Source organism: Symphalangus syndactylus, chromosome 9, assembly GCF_028878055.3.
Source record: "Symphalangus syndactylus isolate Jambi chromosome 9, NHGRI_mSymSyn1-v2.1_pri, whole genome shotgun sequence".
Classification (NCBI taxonomy): Eukaryota; Metazoa; Chordata; class Mammalia; order Primates; family Hylobatidae; genus Symphalangus; species Symphalangus syndactylus.
The window spans coordinates 35847581-35870346 of record NC_072431.2 but is presented as its reverse complement, the minus strand read 5'-3'; the positions used below and the strand labels follow the sequence as shown (position 1 = coordinate 35870346).

General features: G+C 34.9%; 1 protein-coding gene across 2 annotated transcripts in view; it reads left to right on the top strand.

Annotated features, from left to right (window-relative positions):
* Positions 1-22766, top strand: part of CSRNP3 (cysteine and serine rich nuclear protein 3) — a 215760-nt gene that overhangs the window by 14216 nt on the left and 178778 nt on the right. For both annotated transcript variants that reach the window (XM_055291926.2, XM_055291925.2), the window contains exon 2: positions 5489-5658. The gene's annotated coding sequence lies outside the window, so the exon portion shown is untranslated. The remainder of the gene's footprint in view (positions 1-5488; positions 5659-22766) is intronic.

Below are 22766 nucleotides of genomic sequence, written 5' to 3'. Positions count from 1 at the left end.
GGTAACAACACACATTTAAGGCCCTTGCAGGGGATCCATCTGAGCTCTAAACTATCTGATTTTTAGAAAAATAACTTATATTTGTAGAAAAGTCAACGTAGTCAACATTCATTGTAGTTCTTCCTTCAAAATGGAGATTTTAGATTTTTACCTTTGTATTCTGTAAGTGATCTGTCCTGAGTCAGTAGCTAATACAGTTGTTTCTTGTAACAACAGCATAAAAATCAATAACTTACACTTTTCTACTGTTACTTTTAAATGCTAATAATCTCCTTATATTCCTTTAAGTCTCTAGGTTTGTATAAAATTACTAAACTGTCATTTTGAATATTTTATTTCAAACAGTGATTATTCTGTGTCTTAATCTGTTCTGGTTACCACAACAAAACATCATAGACTGGGAGAATTATAAACCACAGAAATTTATTTCCCACAGTTCTGGAGGATGGAAGCCCAAGATCAAGGTGCTGATAGATACCATGTCTGGTGAGGGACTGTTTTCTAGACAGCCATGTTTCTGCTGTAACCTCATGTGGCAGGAAGGCAAGGGATCTCTTCTGGGGTCCCTTATAAGGGCACTAATCCGCCTTCCTGACCTACTTATGTCCCCAAAGCTCCAGCCCCTAATAACACCACTTTGGGGGCTAGAATTTCAACATATGAATTTTAGGGAGATCCTAGCATTCTATTGAATAAATATTCAGACCATAGCATTCTATTGAATAAATACAGCAATTTTAACAATTCTTATCTTAGGAATGCTAGTAAGAAAATTGTATTTTATATATGTCTCAAAATGAATTATTGTATATGGAATCAGTAATAATGCAACAATTCCCATTAGAGCAATTTTATTTTATTATTTTTGAGACAGAGTCCCACTGTCACCCAGGCTATCTTGGCTCACTGCAGCCTCCACCTCTCAGGTTCAAGCAATTTTTCTAATGCCTCAGCCTCCCAAGTAGCTGGTATTACAGGCATGCGCCACCACATTCGGCTAAGTTTTGTATTTTTAATAGAGATGGGGTTTCACCGTGTTGGCCAGGCTGGTCTCAAACTCCTGGCCTCCAGTGATCCACCTGCCTCGGCCTCCCAAAGTCCTGGGATTACAGGAGATCTATTTTAAAAACCTAATAAGGTATCGTCTTTTTGGACCAACAAAGGACTTGTGAGGGGACCTTGGAGTAGAATTGAGGAACTTCTGACTTCTAACATACACAACAAATATAATTTTCCAGTGCTAGAAAATATAAATCAAGTCATCTGTATTTCCCTCTGTTTGCTAACAGTTTCTTCCAGACATGTACTGTCAGAAAGAGCATTCTGTATTATAGGGTGTTTTTAAAATATTGTTTATGATCACTTTTGTTTGACTATGTGGATGGGACAAACTCAATGAAGAATGTTCATAATAACTGTCTTTTCCCGTAGTTTTCCTCCCTTCTCATCTATTACTGCAGACATCTGAAAGGGAGTAGCATCCTATTCTCACTCACAATTTAGCTTTCTCTGTATGATCTTGCTTCTATTGCCATGGAATCATTACAACATTGCAATTTTGGTAGTACAACCAGAGTGTACTACAGAATTAGATTGGTGAAAACAAACTAGAATAAAACAATTCCTTTCTCTCTCACTCAATCTCTCTCTCTCTCTCTCTCTCTTGCTTGCTCTCGCTCTTTCTTTCTCTTTCTGAGTCTCCTAAGCTTTGTTTAAAATTACTAAACTGTCATTTTGAATATTTTAATTCAAACTGATTATTCTGTGTCTTAATCAGTTCTGGTTACCACAACAAAATATCATAGACTGGGAGAATTATAAACAACAGAAATTTATTTCTCACAGTTCTGGAGGATGGAAGTCCAAGATCAAGGTGCTGATAGATATTGTGTCTATCGGAAACTAAGGTGGAAAATACGTTTTCCACCTTATTTTTGTGTTTGCTTAGATACATAATCATACAATTCAATCTTTCTCTAATGACTTTGTGCAAGTATCTTCAGAGCTTCCAGGGCATAGAAGTATGAATGTGAGCAAATATATCACCTTGACAGGTGATTTTATATTAGATAATATCTAATTTATATTAGATACATTGATTTTATATTAGATAAAGAGATCAATTAAACATCTGTATAGTGCAACAATGTCCAAATAGTTTCCTATAACCGATAAACATAAGGTACAACCACATTTTAAAAAATCAACAATAGCTTTCAGTCTTTCAGAACTTTCCTGCAATATTTCTAAAACTGTCAAACATCACTTCAAGACGAGCATCTCTCCTAAATAAAGGTTACGTTAGGTCTAAAAGTGAGTTTTTAAGGTGCAGGCTACTTGGCTTTCAAACAGGGTCAACCCAGAGCCAGAGTCCTATAGTCCCTATTGTAGCAGGTAGTGGTGATTCGACTTTCAAAAATTTTGAATAAATAACTTTAGGAAGAATGGTAGATAAAATAGTTATTAACTCCATGCCTCCATCTTCCCATCAATAAATAAATCCTTGAGAATGATCACATATTGCCTTTTCTCTATTGAATTAAAAGAAATATTTCTTTAGAGTGATAAAAGAAAGCTTACATTTTTGTAGTTATTTTGCCACAGTAGCACCACAAGTGGTACAAAGTATCTGGATGATTCTTATTTTAAATCTAGTAGGTAAGGTGCCTCCACCATCATCAAATAACTAACAATGCTAGAAACCAGAGATGGTCCTACGTGAAATTAAGTAACCAAATTCTTTTAGGAAATACTTTAACTTTCCCTCCACTTTGTCTTCTTCCTGAATTCTTATTCCCCAATTCCCACCCCAAAGGAACTATTGTCCTCTTTGGCCCAGTGACTTGTCAGATTTTCTGATTGTAACTGCTCATTGGAGCCACTAAATCCTCCCTACTAGGAATTTCCTTTTTCCCATCATTTCTACCTTCTACCTTGTAGACCCTCTGTTTTCTGATGAAATAACAAGCTAATGAGTTGTCCCTTTAAAATGTAAGCCAGATCTTGGCACTATACTACTTAAATTCTATAGTTTTAAGTACCTGTAGTGGCTTTCATCTCACTTAGAGAAATAGCCAAAGTCCTTGAAGGCTCTACACAGTCTAGCCCTGAAGACCTGTCTGACCTTATCACCCACTGTGTCTCTCTTGGGCTTTGGCACACACCATTCCTTTGTCCTAGACTGCTTTTCCCTAAGAAGCCCAATTCGTTAGTTCCCTCACCTCCTCTGTGTTATTACCTCTTGGTGGAGTGACATTAGTTCACTGATCAACTAAAAATGAAATGTTATTGCTCAGTCAACCCTATAGTCACCATATCACTTAATGGCTTATTTTCTCAATAGTATTTATCTCCATACGATGTTTATATATTTAATTTATTTTTTCATATTATTATTTGTCCACTCCTTTCCCTAATAACACCCAGTAAGTAAGCACTATTAGAGTAAAAAAAATAAAAAATAAAAAGAAAAGAAAAAAAGAACAAAACAAAATTTGTTGCGATGTTGCTTCTTTGCCACTCCCCAGCATCTAAAATAGTCATTGGAACATAATAAAACTCAGTAGATGTTTACTGAATAATGAATGGCCCTGAAACAAATGACAGACAAATAGATCTCTTTTCTATAGAACAGCATAAGTGACCAAAGGATGATACTCAAATTCCCTAAAAAAAAAAAAAAAAGAGTCACTGGTGTTCAGCGTAGAGGCCGACAGAATATGATGATACGATAAGGTAGAGGTAAGTCTGTTAGAAGCCAAAGCCATCTATAAGCTGGAAATACAAGAAAGCAGAAAATAAAGAAACAGAGAAAGCCAGTCAACAGAAAGACCTGGAATAAATATGCCCCAAGGAATTTTAGCATTAAAATCAAGGGTGAGCATGATGTCCATGAGTGGCACAAGGAGGGTGGTCAGTCCCTAGTCTGCTACTTTATTAAAAAAAAAAAAGTCACTTCAGTTAGACTTGATTCTTACTACCAGAAAGTTATAGATAGGACCACCATGCTGGCATTTGATGGCTTAAGATGTCACCTCTCCTTGATATCATATATTGTGCAGGTGTCTTTTGTAAAATAAATTTGTTCCCCAAACTGATGCATCTCTAGGCAAGAGGGTTTCAGATAGTGTGTTGAGTTGATGGGGAAGAGACTGTTTTGATTCCCTAGTCTGTTAACGCTTCCAACTTACTATCCAAACCAATCTTGGGCTATCTTGTAGAGCCAGTTCAAGTTGGGATTTAAATTGCAGTGCAGTCTAAAAATTGCTCCTTTGACTTTGTAAACCAAATTAATAAGAGAAAGAAAAATGCAGAATCTGAATATGAACGGAGCATTGGCCAGAGTTAGAGGAGATTAAATAAGGAAAGCATAGAGCAGAATGACCTGGGCCCAAGTAACAGCTTCACCCTTTGGCCTGAGCATGCTTTCTCTGGCTCTCCACAGGTCACCACTTCTTACTACCTACTGTCTCCTTGAATAAGAGGTCATTTACTATTGTACTTATGCTATCATTTTCCTTCAGGTGGAATATTTCTTGGTATCCTTGTTGCAAATAACTGTAGGCAAAAGAGAAGACTAAGATGACTATGGTTCTATTACATATGACCCAACTTACTTATCGAGGTTACCTGCCAGTGTAGGAATTTTTGTTTGCAACCCACAATCACCTTCACTGTTTCTCTACATAGCTATGAAGAAATTACTACTCTCAAGTTTAGTGATTCATCTAAATTGACGTAAACAAATTTTAAGAAATGTATCAGGCTACATATGACTGGCTTTCACTGACCATGTTAATACAGAGAGTGAAGAGGTTTAAATTAATATTTTATTCAATAAAAGATTTCAGGACTCTGGTTTACCATGTATAAAATCTATTCAGCCAACCTCCTTGACATAGGACTCAAGTATTCCCTGTAGCTCTGCTAAATTGACTGGAAACATGATAAGGCATCTAAATTCTGCAGGTATCGCCATTCCTAGCAACCAATTTGATTTTTGATGGACAAAGAGCCCCAGGAAAATAGACGCCTTTATACCTGAGAAAAAAGAAATCCCAAGCAAGCTAGACATACTCTAATCAGTATGCTCTGGATATGACAGCATGCAAGCGAGTGATCTATTTTGTTCTGAACTCTGGCTCTGTCAATGACAACACACGATTTACTAGAACAAATCAAATAAGTGTATTTGACTCCCATTTTGACATTTCAAAACAGTAAGCCATATCTCCTCATGCAGCAAATATATTCATATTTTTAATTTTTACTTTTTCTTATAAGACACTGTTGTCAGAATGAGAATGAAAATAATGACTTAGCATAGAATAGTTTTCAGTGCTTTCCAACATTATGGGAAGAAAAATTTCTGCATGGATACGATAATGTGGTTCAAAAATTTACAGCCCCCCCAAATGACTTTGAGACTTTGACTGTGCAATCAGCAGCCAAATATTTCAATGCTCCATTGCTCCTGTTCCTGTTACAGGTACATGTGACAGCGCTGCAGCTATGAGTGGAATTTTAAAGGGGAAGTTTGAAGAAGTCAACGGCTCCTCACCCTGCTTTTCAGTGCAGGAATCAGATGATGAAGTTTTCAGCTGTGACAGTACTGAGAGTGTTGATAGTGTCAATCGTTCAGTTTTAATGATTTTACCAGTGAGTATCTAAAGCTCTGTTTCAGTTGTGCTCTAAATTGTGTGCATGGGCCATTCTTCGGGGCTTTAGCTTAATTCACTGGCTTGTATCTGCTCTTAAATTCTTCCTCATACCAAAATATTTGTAAAACATGACATAATTTTGGTTAATTAAACTTCAGCAGTATACTTCTTCTCATTTCTATGGAGTGAGTATATAGGAGGCAGAAATGAGTCTAATTGGAGGTAAGCAGACAGCAACTGGAAATAATTTAATAAGTGTCTTCAGCTTGCTGAAATAAATCTATCTTTTGACATCTAATCAGTTAAGCCATTTTGAACATCTATAGATTGGTCAATGAGTTACAGAATATTTACAGTGCTGAGTGTAACACATTTACTTCCTAGATGAGAAAATGATGTTTATTTTTTAAAAGATTGCTTATGTGAAATCAAGGCCTTGAAAGCCTTGAGATCCTATAGTTGTTTGGATACAGGTAAAACTCAGACTCAAGGCCAAGTTCATGCTCTTGAGTAAGGGCAGCTTTCTTCATGTGTAGACTTCTCCCAAGCAGTTCATGTGAATAATACCATCTAGCTTAGTATGATATGTTCTAACTTAAAAGTCTACCCATTTTCAAATGGCAGTCCTTGTAACAGATGCACATATGAAGGTTGTGAAATAGGTGATCCTTTTCCAACAGCTCTGTGCTCATTCAACCTCAATTTTTAAGGGAAAAGGAATCTCAGAATTATATTTTAGAAGAGTTAACATGCAAAGCAAAACTAAATGAAGTGAAAGCCCCTTACCTTCACCCACCCCTCATGAGATGATAGTGTAACTTCCTTTTAACTTTGTATTCCACGAGTAAAGGTAAAAATTATTCAACATAAAAGAGTAGCATTCAGGAGAGGCTGTTTTCACAATAGTTTTTTTCTAGCATTGTTTTTCTGGGGTATTTGTATTTGGGGCGTTTAAACTCACCAAAACAGCCTTAATGGGTGTAACAAGCCAACGTGACACATGTATACCTATGTAACAAACCTGCACATTGTACACACATACCCCAGAACTTAAAGTATAATTTAAAAAAAAATTACACTAAAGTTCATCCAATGTAGTTCTGTGACCTGAGATCCTATTTTTAATCCTCCTCCCTCTCCCCCAGGATTCAAAATTTTATTTGGTATTCATAATTCTCCATCATTGTTAGAATAATTTTGAATAAAAATGTTTATCTCTTGACTGCAGTAGAACCTATTTTATTTGGAACTTTTAGAAAGCATAAAAAAAGTGAGGAGAATATAAAAACACTTGGGAGAAGGGAAAATAGAAGAGCTGTTCTGAGGATATGATTCTCCAGTTACATGGAAAAGTTATGGCCAGAGAGTAGAATTTCAGAAGATAGGTTTTGTTTGGGATTTATTTAAAGCCTTTTCACACCTCCCTCCAAGTGACTGTAACCTTGTGGATGGCACTGATATTGCCTTTCCTACTGGGCCATTACCTAAAATGCCTAGAAGAGTACTGAGCACTGGATGATGCTTGCAGTTTTTTATTGAGTGAATGAATTATTTTCTGACAAATCTTAAAAGCTGGAGAGAATGAGTCCACTGGATATTCTTACCCTTAGACAAGCAATAGTACATATTTACATTCAAGACCCTTGGGAGCACTCTATTCAAACCTTTTCTGTGTACTTGGGAGCGCTCTTCTTTTTCAAATCCTAGAGCACTGCAGGAGCTACCTACTATTTCTCAATCTTTTTTTTCCTTTAGCCACTCCTGAAAATCATCGTCAGTTTAAAACCCTGTATCTTTGAGATGCTTCCTCATCTAGCAGTGCAGTGAAGTGTTTTCCACACCCCTGTGATTTTTTTTTTTTAATCGTCAGCATGCTTACAACCTCCTAGGTGTCTATGACTTTCCTAAAGTTACAAATTGGCTCTCTCCTGGAAAAATCAATTGCAGGACTTCTCTATGCAAGACACTTACTGATTTCTATAGCTTGTAAGTTCACAAACTACCTACAATGTTCATTTAAACACCATCAGGCCTTACAATTATGGCTCAAGATGCTTTCCAGATGAAAGTGATGTTCTGGTGGTTTAGGGAGGTTTGAAAAATTATAGGTCAGGCAGTTGTTCTGAGCACCTGAACAGTTCCCTGGAACTGTATGGTTGAGAGTGGTTTTATTTTTTAATAACTATTTCGACGTGTGGTTTTAACTGCTCCACTCCACCACCATTACTCTAGTCTAGAAAGGAGAAAACACATACATATCCACTGTGGTCAGAGGAGAATACTTAGGCTATTAAAGAAGGCAGCGGCAAAGTTCGATGAGTTTTTTTCCCCCCTGTAGTGCTGTTGATGTACTTTTCTTTGTGAATTTTCAAGGGTTTTGAGGGAAACATTTGTTGATACTCCTCTGGAAGGGAATGGTGATATGTGTCATTGAACAACTTGTAATTGAGTGTGTAATCAGAACCACGACTTGAGATAAACAGTGGGGAAGAAGGGTAAAGAATAAATGGCAATAGGACCTACGGAGGACTATCTATCACTATGGGTTACTCTTAGCCTGATCGCAAACACAAAACTTTATTATTTTATAAAGTTGGGAGAATTGAAGAGGAAAACCCACATTAGTGTTTTTAAGAGGATCAAATGCTGTGTATATAACTGAGACAAAAACTAACAGTAAAGGGTCAAACACCTCATTTTTAATTCAAAGACTATGAGAACTAGTAGGACCTTTGAGAGTGTCTAGGCTGACTCCCTTATTTTGCAGATGTGGAGACTAAGGTCTAGGGAGAGTAACTTGACAAGAATCAAAATGTGAGCTGGTGGAAGAGGACTTTAATGTAGATCCCTAGAGCGTATCTCTCTACCAGACCACACGGCTCTCTGATGGTTCAGTTACAAGCCTGGCTACTAAGTAGAGGGATACAAATCAAGTGAAAGACGTGGCTGTGTCTTATATGCCAGCATCTCTTATAAATAGAATGAATCTATCTTTTGGTAAATGTAATTGGCTTCTCATTTCTTATTGCCTTTTTGTGGCTTTAGGGCAGTGCTAGTGATGAGTTTATGAACAAATTCAATGAGCTAAATGAAATAGTGGGCAGATAATTCAATTTGAGTGTGAAAGAACATTTTACTTTCCCTTTCTGTAAGTTAAGTGACAGGGCAGATTGTTGAGACTTTCCTTGTATGTCACTGACATTGATGGAAATATCTTACAGCAAACATGTTGTTTTACATTTACATGAAAGAAATTGGTTTGTCTTGGTGACATAATGCTGCTTGTGATAACGTGAAAATGTTACAATGAAAAGTAGGTGAGATGAAGTAAGCAGTGTGAATCTTTAACAGCAGCTAACAAATCAAAGGTTAGTTCATTTACTTTAAAGGTAAAACCTTTGTATATTCCACTTTTGCCAGATGGATGAATGGATATCCTGGACTCCCTGAAAAAAAGATAGTATCTTTCTATCTCTTGAACTCCAGGACCTTGCATTACTTGTTCAATAATTCAAGAATTCAGAAACCCACTTACCCTGCATTTCAATTGGACTCAGTCACAGCTTCTGACTGAATGGAGTAATTATATTCAACTTTACTGGCTAGGGACAGAGTTGGATTTTATATTTGCTTGTTTGTTTTAATTCCCAACAAACTTCATTTAAATTTGGCTTTAAACTCAAAAGCACAATTGGACCAAATTTCAAATAAAATTTTATTTATCTACAACAATGAATCTAGAAAAACAACAATCACTGTGGTTTTAACTCTCAAGTAGCTGTCATGCAAAACTAAATATAAAGTTAGTCCTGGTGATGTTAATGGTACTATCGCTCACATCATTTGAAGGATATGGTTTCATTAGCATGAGATCCAAAATACGTCATAGAAAACCTCCAAATTTCCCACATCTATTATTTACTCAGGATGTTCATAGGTGGAATTGATAGTGTAGCTACATTTCATAAACAGCACAAGAATTAAAGTTGCTATTAAATATTAAAGATACCATCTTCACATTAGTGATCAAAACATTTTCATCTGACGGTGTAATTTATTCACAAATAAATCTTAGAGTGTTTGTATTTTATAAACCTCTTGTTAGAGAATCACATCCTTACTTTGGGTCCATCTGGGAGTGGTCACAGGCAATAAATAAGTGATTGCCCAACTGTAAAATATCATGGCTTGAAAAATGCATCCAAACAAATCTAGGTGATTAAAATTCTACTAACCATCTTCAAAGTACCATCATCTTCTAGCTTTGGTTTGAATACCAGAGATTGACTTGCTTTATACTTGCTGTTTATGAAGGTGATGATGAAATCAGCGCCTGAAGCAAATGTCCTTGTGTTTCTCAAAAGATTTTGAAATTCACTTTGCAGATCAAGCAGTCTGATGCTTTCTGACAGCTTGGAGGAAGAGTATTTGTGTGCAAGTGAATGCAGGAAGGAATTAAACATGGTCCTGCTTAAAAAAAAAAAAAAAAGGGAGAGAGACAGTTGGTGTGATTTCTAAATAGGCTGCAATAATATTTAATCCTTTCACTCTAGGAAGTGCGTGTTTGTATATAAAAAGAAATCTTCTTTTTTGTTTGAGGAATTTGTAAATACGCTGGGAATGTTTTAGGGCCACAGAATTATTGTACCATATGTTTTACATGTTCGGCTACAGTGATCTTGCAGGAACTAGAATAGTTAAGTAAGTCTCAAAAATACTGAATTCCATTGAGAATTGGACTAAGGTTAAAAGCATAGTTTTTAAATGGAAGGAAGAAAGAGCAATCAGAATAAATATAACAAAACCAAAAAGATAACTTGCTTTTCAACCAAAAACCAGCACATAAAAACTTGGAAAAACATCTTTTTAATGACATTTAATTTTCAGGTAGAAAACTATTTGCAGTGAGTTAAAATTACAATGGACTCTCAGTTTGTTGCATTTGCCTTTATTTCACAAATATTATAATAAGGGAGTAGTAATAAAGACTGAGTTATATAATTTACAGTTCTAGACATTTGAATAAAATTTTATGAAACTTGATTTATATAGTGAACTCTTAAGTCTCTTTACAATCCTTAATGTACAACTGCACCAGTCTTAGCATCACCAAAAAAAAAAAAAAAAAAAAAACAGAGAAGAAAACACCAAAAACTCAAACTCAATTAAAATAATTTTCAAAAGCAACATGAAAGCTGGTAAAGATTGCTAGATAGAGTGCTAAAAGCACTAGATACTTCCATGGTGAGACCCAGTCTGTGGTGGGTCCCATTAATTGTGTCACGTAGATATGCAAAATACATAAACTGTTACATAGTTTTATGCCATTGGATTATAATGTTGGTGGAAATATCATGTGAGATGGAAAATGCACATATTTTACTTACAAATCGTATAAATAAGGAATACATACGTATGTATATATGTATATGTATACAAACATATATATGTATATGTGTATGTGTATATATGTATATGTATACACACATATATATGTATATGTGTATATGTATATATGTATATGTGTATATATATGTATATGTATACACATATACATATACACACTCACACGTATATATATATATTTTTTGAGACAGAGTCTCACTCTGTCTTTCAGGCTGGAGTGCAGTGGCACAATCTTGCATTCTTGGCTCACTGCAACCTCCACCTCCGGGGCTCAAGTGATTCTCCTGCCTCAGCCTTCTGAGTAGCTGGGATTACAGGCATGTGCCACTATGCCCGGCTAATTTTTGTATTTTTAGTATAGACGGAGTTTCACCATGTTAGCCAGGCTGGTCTTGAACTCCTGACCTCAGGTAATCCTCCCACCTAGGCCTCTCAAAGTGCTAGGATTACAGATGTGAGCCACCGTGCCTGGCCGTTATTTATATTTGATCTTGAAATTTGTTCTAATGCCTACAACTCCCACATTTTGAAAATGTATATACTTTAAATTTATCAGAGGCTAGGGTATTTAATTCCATCTTTGAGAACCTTGGTTTGGAAGAAATCATGGAAATTAATATTATATATAATTTTTCCAACATAGCCTGTCCTATTTTATGATTTCCTCCAAAGATGCTGTCCATTATCTTCTTGCTCTGTCAGATCCGACTTTCTGCTGTTTGCTGTTTCTATGACAACCATCATTTTGGCTTGGAGAGATTAGTACATATTCCGGATATATATACATTTATAGATATATATTTCAAGAACTCTTTACTTGCCAAAAGAATTGATGATTAGGCTTCCCATTATAGTGGTCATTAATCAGTTATAGTGAAATGCTATGCTAAGATCATGGTTACATAAGACAGATGTCATACTTTTGGCTTAGATTTTTATAAATAGGCATAAAGCTAGAGAGGCTGTAAAAGGAAACCTAGGGAGTTAACTAAGTAATTCATGAACATTAATAAGAAAAGTTATATGTTTTTAAAATGCCCTTCAATGTCTGATAAACAAATGTTTCATTGAAAAATTAAAGAATGGAGTCCAAAAAGGATAAACACAGCCTACATTAACATTATCATTTTCAACAGAGTAGCTCTTCTGTAGTAGCTTTGTAGTGAGAGTATGGAAATGGTTGAAATTTATAATTACAATTATTTTAAGCTCCTTGATGGCAGGACCTTTGTCCTATATTTTCCCCACATTGCTGAATGGGAGTAATCAGAATAGCAAGTGTTATTGAGCAGTTTACGATTTGGCAGGCATTGTGCTCAATGCTTTAAACAAATTATCTCATTTAATTCTCCTTACTTTAGTTGCTAAATATGTTTATTTTTTATTGGTATGTTCATGACTTTTTACTAAAAAAGATTCAATTGATGAAATGTTTTCTTCATCTTAAGTATAACATAAGTCAACTGAAATAGGCCAATTGTATAGCAATTATTAAGATTGTTAAATACAATACAATTAGGGTCTCCTTCAACAGGTCCAGATTTATTGAAAAAAAGTTTTCATATCAGATGTTCATGAAGATTCCAATTTATGCATACACTATTGCCAGTCTGAACTAGGTAACTTCCCAAACTCCTCATATAGTTTCATTAACCTTTAAATTCATTACTAAATCAGAATTCAGCATTCTCATTTATTAGTAAATTAGAACATTGAAATATTTAGAACTGACGTATTTAACATTTCTTTGTTTCTTTAAAAAGCTGAAATGTGGAAAAAAGTTTTAGCTTTAAGGATGATTTTTGCAGTATTTTTTCTTATGGTGAAAAAGTATACAGAATGTACATACTATGCAATTAGTCGAATAATCTTTGGAAAATCCACATAATTAATTATTATATAATCAACAAAAACAGCTGAATAAATGTATCTATTGACATAAAAATATATTCACATTTATACAGAAGTTTGCAAAATTATATTAATTTCATCAATTTTTATAAAATCTTAAATATGTGGTATAATAAGATCCAGAAGGAAAAAGAAAAACACACATTTTCTATAGATGGTAATATTCAAAAAGTAGCAGAATTCTGGGTGTTTTTAAAAATCTATATATATTTTCACAATTTATTTTTATATACTTTATCCTAACTAGATCTATTTTGTTATTAATATAGTTTTCTATAATTTTCCACCAATATGATTATTGCTGTTTATGACTTACTTATAGATTAATCTTAGAGCAAATCTCTAAAGGTGGAAATCATAGTTAAAAGGGTGTTGTTTTTAATTGCCCTCCAGGAAACTTTACCAATGTATATGCCCACGTCTAATACGTGAGTGCACATTTCCTCAACACCTTACCAAACACCTTAGCAAAACTGGTTAGGTATTTTCTCTCTGTCTTCTGTCTGTCTGAATCTCTCTCTCTCCCCCCTGCCACCAGCTCTCTCTCTCTCTTCCCCGTCTCTCTCTCTCTCTCTCTCTCTTCCCCATCTCTCTCTCTCTCTCTCTTCCCCGTCTCTCTCTCTCTCTCTCTGTGTTTGTATAAATACATTCATATATGCACACATTGTAGACCCACACACATAAATACATAGATTAATATGATTAGTGAAAACATATACCAATGTTCGCACTTGAATTTCTCTGAATTCTAGGAAGCTAATTATTTATGTATTTAATCATTTGCCTTGTGTATGTTTGTGTGTGTGTGTGTGAATTGCCTATCCAGGTTTTTTATTATGATGGTGATTTTCTTTTTCATTGTTTTATAATATTAAGGATTAGTTATTTGGTGAATGCATACACAATATCTTTCCTATTTTGTCATTTTTCTTCTAACTCCATGTTTGCTAGTGAAATATATTTGTACTGTCAAATATATTATGAATTTAGCTTTAGGAACTGTTTAGGCAAACTTCTACTGCCAAGATGAATTGTACACAAATAATTGCTCCTAGGATTTTCATAAATTTCTATATGTATTTAAACCTTTAGTCCATTTGAAAATTGTATTGGCATATTGTGTGAAATTTAGAGATAATTTTCCTGTTTTCCTAAAATCATGTATTGAATAATATATTATTTGTTATTTATTTGTAATTCTGTTCTTATGCTAAATTATCACATATAGTGTGATCATTGTGGTTTTCTTTTTATTACATGTTCTGGTTATTTTAAAACCAACATTAGTGTTACATTATGGCTTTGTAGTAGATTTTATTATCTCAGATGAGAGTTCTCAATTTTCCCTAACCCACCACTATTAACAGAAAAACAGTACACTACTATACTCTTAAAGTTTAACATTATCTCACATGATTATTATTTAAATTTTAGAAGAATATTTTTAAGCTAATAAACTTGTTATGCCATTGGAATTATATTAAATATGTAGATTAATTTAGGCAACACATTAGATATCTTTTTGTATTTAACTATTATTTTATGCACAGCAGAATTTTATGTTTTTCTTTTTGCAATGCATATTCCCTGCTAAGTTTTTAACAATTGTTGTGTCTACTATGAATGGGATTTTGTAATTATATGTTCTGAAAGGCTTTTTGGGTACTAGAAAGGGTATAGTGCTTTAAAAATGGAAATGCCTCCACCATTTCACCTTTAATTTAGTCATAGGATATACTTTGTCCTAAATTAAGGAGATATTCTTCCATTAATTCTTTCTAATTAATAATGAATGTAGAGTTGTATCAGATTCTTAATAGTACATAGCAAGGTAATCCTATTTTGACCTATTAATATGATAAAATGAAAAATATTCTTCCTAATATAAAACTATAATTGCCTTTGACTCTATTTCATTGTAAATTAATTTCTTTAATTTCACATGAGTATCTAATTAATCTGGCAATGTATGTGCATTAAGAGACCTTTAAAAATGTTCAAGATTATCTTAAAATACATTTTTAAAACACATTTCAAATTCACATATAAAAGAGATAATAAGATGAAAGTTATACAAGACAGCACTACCAATAACCCTCTTGCGTCTGATCCTTCATTTTAATGTTGAATGTTTTTGAAACATCATATCATTTAATCCTCACAAAACAACATATGAGTTGAGTAGGAATGGTAGTCCTAGCAGAGTTTATTCTTATGTGAAAGATAAGGAAACTGAGATGCAAAGGGGATAAGTAGCTTATGTAAGTCCACACAGCTTATAAACGCTGGCATTAAAAACTTAAAACCGGCTCAAACTCCAGTGCCCACTATAGTATGCTATACTTTCTACAAGAAAATAAAAATAATTTTTTCATTTCCATGCCATGTAACAAAACTGTTTTCAAAATCTTTAATTTAAAAAATTCTGCATTAAATACAAGCAGTCCTTTAGTTCTTATCTATAGTATTATTAATTAGAATAAAATGACGGTACCACTGGAAGTGATAGAGATTGAGATTCTGATCAAGTTTAACCATCTCTGCTGATTACCATTAAAATTAGTTTTGTAAAATGCTGAGACTCTCATGTCCCTGCTTTTGGTCCCTCACATGACTGAAGAAATACAAATTCTTTACAGATCTCAAGAATTTATTAAAATTCTATTTATGCAAGGGCTAATGGAGCACACCACATGTTAAAGACTACACTGAAGACGTATTGCTGCGTATGAGCAGACTGAAAAGGATGTTTCTGTCCTAAGGAACTTATACTCTACTTGAGAAGTTCAGACTAATAGACATGACATGTTTTAGCATGCAACCATGCTAAAAAATATAATTGTCAACTAGTACATTGTATGGATTGGAGAAAAATTAACTCTCATTTCCAGAAAACTTCATCCTGGAGAAAGTACACCATTAAATGGAAGCAAATTTTGTGGGATTGGGGTTATAAGTTCATTCTTCAAACAAAATGTTTCTTGACAAGTAAGACCTGATTCTCAGTTTTAGGGAGTCAAAACGAACAAACAAGCAAGCAAAAACTACTAACCAACTTTGGGTTTCCAGTGATTTCTGTCCTATAAAGGAAAACCCATTTATTTCTGTCTATTTTCCACTTAATTGGAGAGTAATAAAAAGATAAAGGCATTGCTTGAAGTGGAAGAAGGAAAAACTCAAAACATTAGATTTCAGGAGGCAAATAGATACAGAAGTTGACTGGGCCTCCTGTACCTTTTTTTTGCAAATGGGTTAAACAATAAATTATTCACTTACTTTATTTTTAAAAATCCTCAATTATTGAGGTAGGATAAAATAGAACAACACTGCTCTGTTTAGCATCTCATATTCTATAGCTGCAGATGAACTTCAGATTCATTTTTGTTTCTTTGTAGTGAATTTTTGTTTTGATAGCCTTCATCTGGCATTAATCTGCATTCTTTTTGTCTGATTACCAGACATGAATCAAGGAATACAACTGGCTCCTCTATCTTAAAAGGCTGAGAGGAATTACTTTTCTAACTTCAGGAGGTTTTTTAAATTTAAATTATTTATTTAAGATAAAAGAGAGAGAATTCATTCAGTATTGTGGCAATAAAGGCTTGTCAACATAACCACATTCATTTAATTTATCTTACTGGTAATACAAAGCCACAAGCATTCTTTAATTTCATTTCTTTTACTGGTAATACATGGCATTTGTCCTAGCATTTCTTTAAAATAGTCAAAGTTAATGATTATGGTTATATTAGTCAAGACTTTTTATTGCAAATGACGAAAGCCCTATACTATCTAACTTAGATAAAACAGAGATATCCTAGCTCATGTAATCGAGATAGGAGTAGGTCACATTAGGCCAAAATGGATTGGGGGTTCAAATGATACCCTCAATACCTACCCTGTCCACCATGACTTGGATCTCTCTTCACTATGGGAAGGACTCATTTTCTCCTACTGTATATGGGATTATGGGTTCCCCAGATGGTCTGCGGAAGATGTCTGTGTACTTATAGACATACACATTGCTCTCTTCTTGAAGACAAGAAGGCATCTCTTCCACTCCTAGCTCCAACAGTTTAGATCTCCAGGATTATTTTAATGTGTCAAGTATGTGTCCATTTGTGCTCAGATAGGATCTCTGTCAAACTGCATTTCCCAACTTCCATGCCTACTCCCTTCCAGATGGGTTCAGCAAATAAGATGCATTGGTGGGAAAACGGAGGGCAGGGGTAAGGGATACACCAGAATATTCTCACCCACCCATCTGTGCCTCAGATGATATATCCAGTGGCTGCCACATCTCATGATTCAGGTCTTGTTGCAATGGCCCAACTTTTATATTCCTAGGCCCCATGCAACAACCTGCCCAGGGATTCGGCTCCCAGAAGGCAGCACCCACTCTTGATCTCTGGTGACTTACATCGCCTCTTCCTTTGGGCCTCCAGTCTGAGGGGTGGCGGCATCTACCCACTGTTGCTAATATCTGAGTTTCTTTTTCCTTTTTTATTTGGGGTCTCAGCTCCCTCAAAACCATTGTAACTACTTCCTTGTGTGAAATTTCTTCACACAGGAATCATTAGACCACCTGACACGGACTCTATTTTCTAAACTGGAACCTGACTGACAACCCTACCTCGGGCCGCATACCCTTCACTGAATCAAACACTGTCACCAGTGGATGAGGTCCTTTGATTGGCTGTCTCATTCATTTCTCCCTTGTAGTGGTAACAAGAAAGGAGACATGGAATATGTTACTAGAAAAAATAGGAGGAAGAAAAATGTGTTGGGCCACAAATAACAATGGACTCCATGTTAGTAATTCACTTTGATCTCGTAGTTCATAAACATGAAAAAAAACTAAACTAAATATTTTTTCAAAACAACACTGCAATAAAATTATTTGTAAGTGAATAGTGGAAATTACTAATAGCCAATTGCTTATTAAATTTATAAATATTCTATCACATTCTGTTCCGTTTTTTAATTTTCTGGTTAATAAAAAGAACTAATATATTGAGGATATGTTGTAAGTCCCATGATATAAAAATAAGTAAAATTTTTTACTTATTTTCACTATATAGTATAAAATCAGAGTTCATATGCCCATATGAGAAATGAAGAGACCGATGTTAAGTAATTTGTTAAAAGTCACAGAGGTTAGAAATTTCCAAAATATGGCAACCTCTGTTTTTTGGTACTCCAGAACTTAAGCATCTTTTATTACATCATCACGCCACTAATATTTCTCTCTTGAACAGCATTGAATCTGCAGTTCTCTAATGATATTTTTTAAAAATCTTCATTTAGGGCTCCTCTGTATTCACCCTATGGTAAAATCACTTTATCATAAAGGCATCTATCGTGATGTCTATTTACAAAGAGACTTCTGTGATAAAATTCCCTCCTGTGATATCCAGAATGGATATCATACATTTTTTCCTTTATTTACATTTTATATTTGACATTGGCATCATGTACTCCATGTTGTTACAAACAGACCAATTGGGGTCAGACTAATTACATGATTATATACCCCTCCTGTCTGCCACAACATGCAATGCTTCTGGGGCGTAATGAAAGTACTTAAACATGTATAAATACTTATTAGGTGCTCAGCACTTTCTACAGGGGACTATTTGGGATACTCCTAACATCTTATTGTGGCAGAAAAGATACGGACATATTATTGTTAGAAAGCCTGTGGTTTGTTTCACATTTTTTAAGAGAATGAAACTTGTCAGGGCAGCCCTAGCAACCATTCAAGAGCTTATTTGGGCATTCTTGTACTCCAGGACAAAAATCGCATGGTTTCCATGCAGGAACATATCCATGATAATACTTAAGGTAGGTGCCATCGACTGCTTGATTAACTAAAAGTTGAGCTAACAAATTCTGTAAAGGTCTCCCTCTTTTATTCCTATCAGTGGATGTCAGTTTTTCTTTTTGTAGAATAGATTTCTATTTTCTGCAGCTGAACATGAAAGTACACCGACTAACATAGTCTGCAGTTTAGCTGTGTTCCCAGGACCATCTGTAAGAATTTATGCATTTCCTGGGAATCTGATCAATTCTACCAGCAATTCTGTTTTCTTTGTGAGATTAAGTAACCCTGCAATTAATTTTATATTTAAAACTTGATGTTTCTTTGAAAAAATTGTGAGCCCCGTGTCCAAAAGCCATTCTGTACTTTAAAATTGACTTCCCTGAATAATTCTCTTTTATGCACACATACAAAGAATTTTATGTTAAAAGCATGGATATCATCATACCACAGACTTCGTTTAATATTTCTTCCTTTCTTTCTTCTTTTTTATTTTTTGGCTTGACTTCTCCATCTTCTTGCCTTCTGTCCTTCATTCACATCTTTTGCCCCTGTGAGTAACTCTTATTGACAACCTAGTTTATATTCTTTCATGTGTTTTTAAAATATTGAATAATCATAAACATTTACATATTCTAAGAGGAATTTTTACTCAAAAAATGGGCTATATTTTCTATGAGGGTTTTCTGTGAAAAAAAAATCATATCTATACATTTTTCTTCATCTTGGTTTTCTCATTGGACACCACCTTATGGAAATTCCCCAAGTTATTTGTCATAGCTGTATTTTAGTAACTTTTATTTGTCTAATAATTTCATAATATTACAAGGTAGGGACATTTAACAGTTTAGTCTGTCTTTCCCCTGTGGGTGCTCATTTGTTTCAGGTTAGTTTTTATGTTACTATGAACGAGGCTGTAATATATATTCTTTAAAAAATATCCTTATAGACTTGTACTTTACCTTTTATGAGACAGACATTTACGGACTAACACTGACTTAACAGATATTAGCGTATTGCTTTTTCCAAAAGGCAGTAAAATACATACGCCTATCAGCTTTGGGTAAGATTATACTTTTTCCCATAAATACCAAGTAATAGGTGTTTGTTTATCCATTCAACAAGAGAAAGCCCCTCCCCTCATGATGTCTACATTAGTCATCAAGATGGATAATAACTAAATAGCTTCATAATGTCACAAATGTGCTGTGAGGAAAAATAAAATAGGGTTAAGGACTAGGAATGGGGGTAGCTATTTTAAATAAAGATGTTTGTAAAAGGCCACTCCAAAAGGAATATTTTGGGGGCTCAATGAAATGAGGGAGCAGGCCATGCAATATGTGGGGTAGGAGGAGGCTTCCAGGAGAAATAATAACAAATGTAAAATGTCAGAAAAGAGCTTGACACTTGTGTGAAGACTGGATACAAAGTTATTGTCAGGTAGTGGAAGTGAAAGATGTGGGGACTTGGCCTAAGGTGGTAGCCGTGGAGATGCTGAAAAGTGGTCAGATTTGGGATGCATCTTGAAGGCAGAGCTGAAAGGCAATGCTGATTGTTTGGCTGTGGAGTGTGAGAGAAAGAGATGAACATGAATTATTTATAGGCTTTTTAAAATAAGCACTTTATTTTCAAATAATTTTAGATTTTTGAAAAAGTTGCAAAAATATCACAGAGAGTTCCCATGCACCCTTTGCCCAGCTTCCCCCAGTGTTAACCTCTTACATAACAATAGCACACTTGTCAAGGTAAGAAATTATCACTCGGTATCATGCTATTAAACAAGGTACAGACTCTTCAGCTTTCACATTTTACCCATAAATATTCTTTTTTTGATACAGGATCCAATCAAGGATACCACATTGAATTCAGTCATCATGTCTCCTTAGTCCCCTTGATCTGTGACAGTGCCTGTCTTTCCTTGTTTTTTATTATCCTGATTTTTTGAAGAGCGTGAGTCAAGTTATTTTAGAATGTTCCTCAATCTTAGTTTTCTCTGATGTTTTCTAATGATTAGACTTTGTGTAAGGGTTTTTGGGAAAACACCAGAGAAGTAAAGTACTCTTCATATTGAATCATATCAGGGATATATAATATCAGCATGATGTATCACTGGTAATATTCACATTAGTCAGTTGGTTGAGATAGTGTCTGCCAGATTTATCCACTGTAGCATTACTATTTTTATTTTTTCACGCTCTGTTTTTTTGAAACAACTAATCAAACCCAGCTCACACTCAAGGTCGATGGTGGTGATCAGGCTTTACTTCTTAAGGGATGATCTGTATATGTTCTTTGGAAAACTTTTGTAAGGAACAATTTTTCTCTTCTCTCTCATTTACTTGTTTACTCAGTCATTTATTTAGATCCATATAGACTCATATATATTAATTTTTTTCTTGAGATTATAATATAATACTACCATTAATATTTGTTGCCTCAACTATTTCAACTCTGACCATTGAGAGCTCTTTCAAGTTTGCTCTTGTATCCTTTTGACATGCCTTGGTCTATCTTATTTTTCTTCTTTCTTACTTTCTGGTGTTACACAATGTTTCAGGTTCATCTTGTATTTCCTCTTTCCTGGTCCTAAAATCAGCCATTTTCACTAAGGAGCTAGGTTTTAATTGAACACTTTAGTAAATGATGATGCCATTTCCTGACATAAAGAAGCCCAGAGAGGGTAGAAGCCTGGATTATGTGTCTTCTGTCCTTTGTTCCTTATTACTTATTATTGTTATTGTTTGGACATACTATGTTTGGGAAGCCTATTGGCCATTCAAATGGAGTTGCAGAATAAACAGTAGATATGAGTCTAAAGCTCAGAGAAGAGGTTCAGGTTAGAGATCTAAATTTTGGATTCATCAATAAATGGTGCTACTTAAAGACATGGCATTGGGTTTGATTTCCTTGGACAGTGTCAGAGAAGTCGCAGAACTGAATCTGCTAAAGGATGTAGAGTTCAGGAAGAATGGAAGAAATCAGGCAAAGGGGTTGAGAAAAGCAACAAATGAGGTAGGAAATAAGCTAGGAGTGTGTGGTATCCTAGAAGCCAAGTGAAGAAATATGTCAAGAAAGGAAAAGTGATTATCAGAGTCAAGTTCTGTTGAGAAATTCAGGAAGATAATGACTGAGAACTTACCATTGGATTTGGCAATATTCAAGTTCACTGCTGACCTCAATAATTGTTATTTCAGTAGAGCTGTGGAAATGAAGCCTAACTGAGAAGAATTCAATGTAGAATTTCAGCTGAGGAATGGAGAATGCACTCTTTAAAAAAGTTTTGTTAAAAAGCAGAGCAGAGAATTAGGGTGATAGTGAGACGGTGAGCTGATGAAAAAGAAAATAACGATTTTAAGATGGGAGATATTATCACATATTTGCATACAAATGGGCATAATCTAGTAAAATAGAAGAAAACGATGATGTGGAAGAGAGAGGGTATAATTGAAGTCGTGAAAACCTAAGTTGGTGAGAAATGGAATCTAAGTCTTAAGAGAAGGGGTTGGCCTTAGGGAGGAGAAGGACGTTTCTTCATCATAACATGATTGAAGACAGACTACGTGATCACAAATGCCAAGTGTATAGAGGATACAGTGATAAAAAAGGGAGGAAGTTTAACTGTGACTCTTTCCATTTTCTTAGAAGCAGTATCATGAACTGAGAGTGAGGAGGTGGGAAGGAATGTGGGTTGACTGAAGAGGCAAAGGTGCCTCTTTAAGCGATATCATACAGCCAAGCCATGAATTACCAAAGAAAGTGTGATAAGATTGCCAGGCACTACAGGGGACCCGCTTATGTTTGTGGTCATATACCAACAGTTATGTCTTATTTTCATATATCCTGCATTTTCTCTAGTTGCAGTCATCTGTTTAGCTTCTAGGGGGCAGGTTCATAGCAGGAGGAGAACTGAATTTAATCAGGTGGGGTTTTTTGTCACCCTAGTTTGAAGAAGAGAGAGAGAAAGCCTT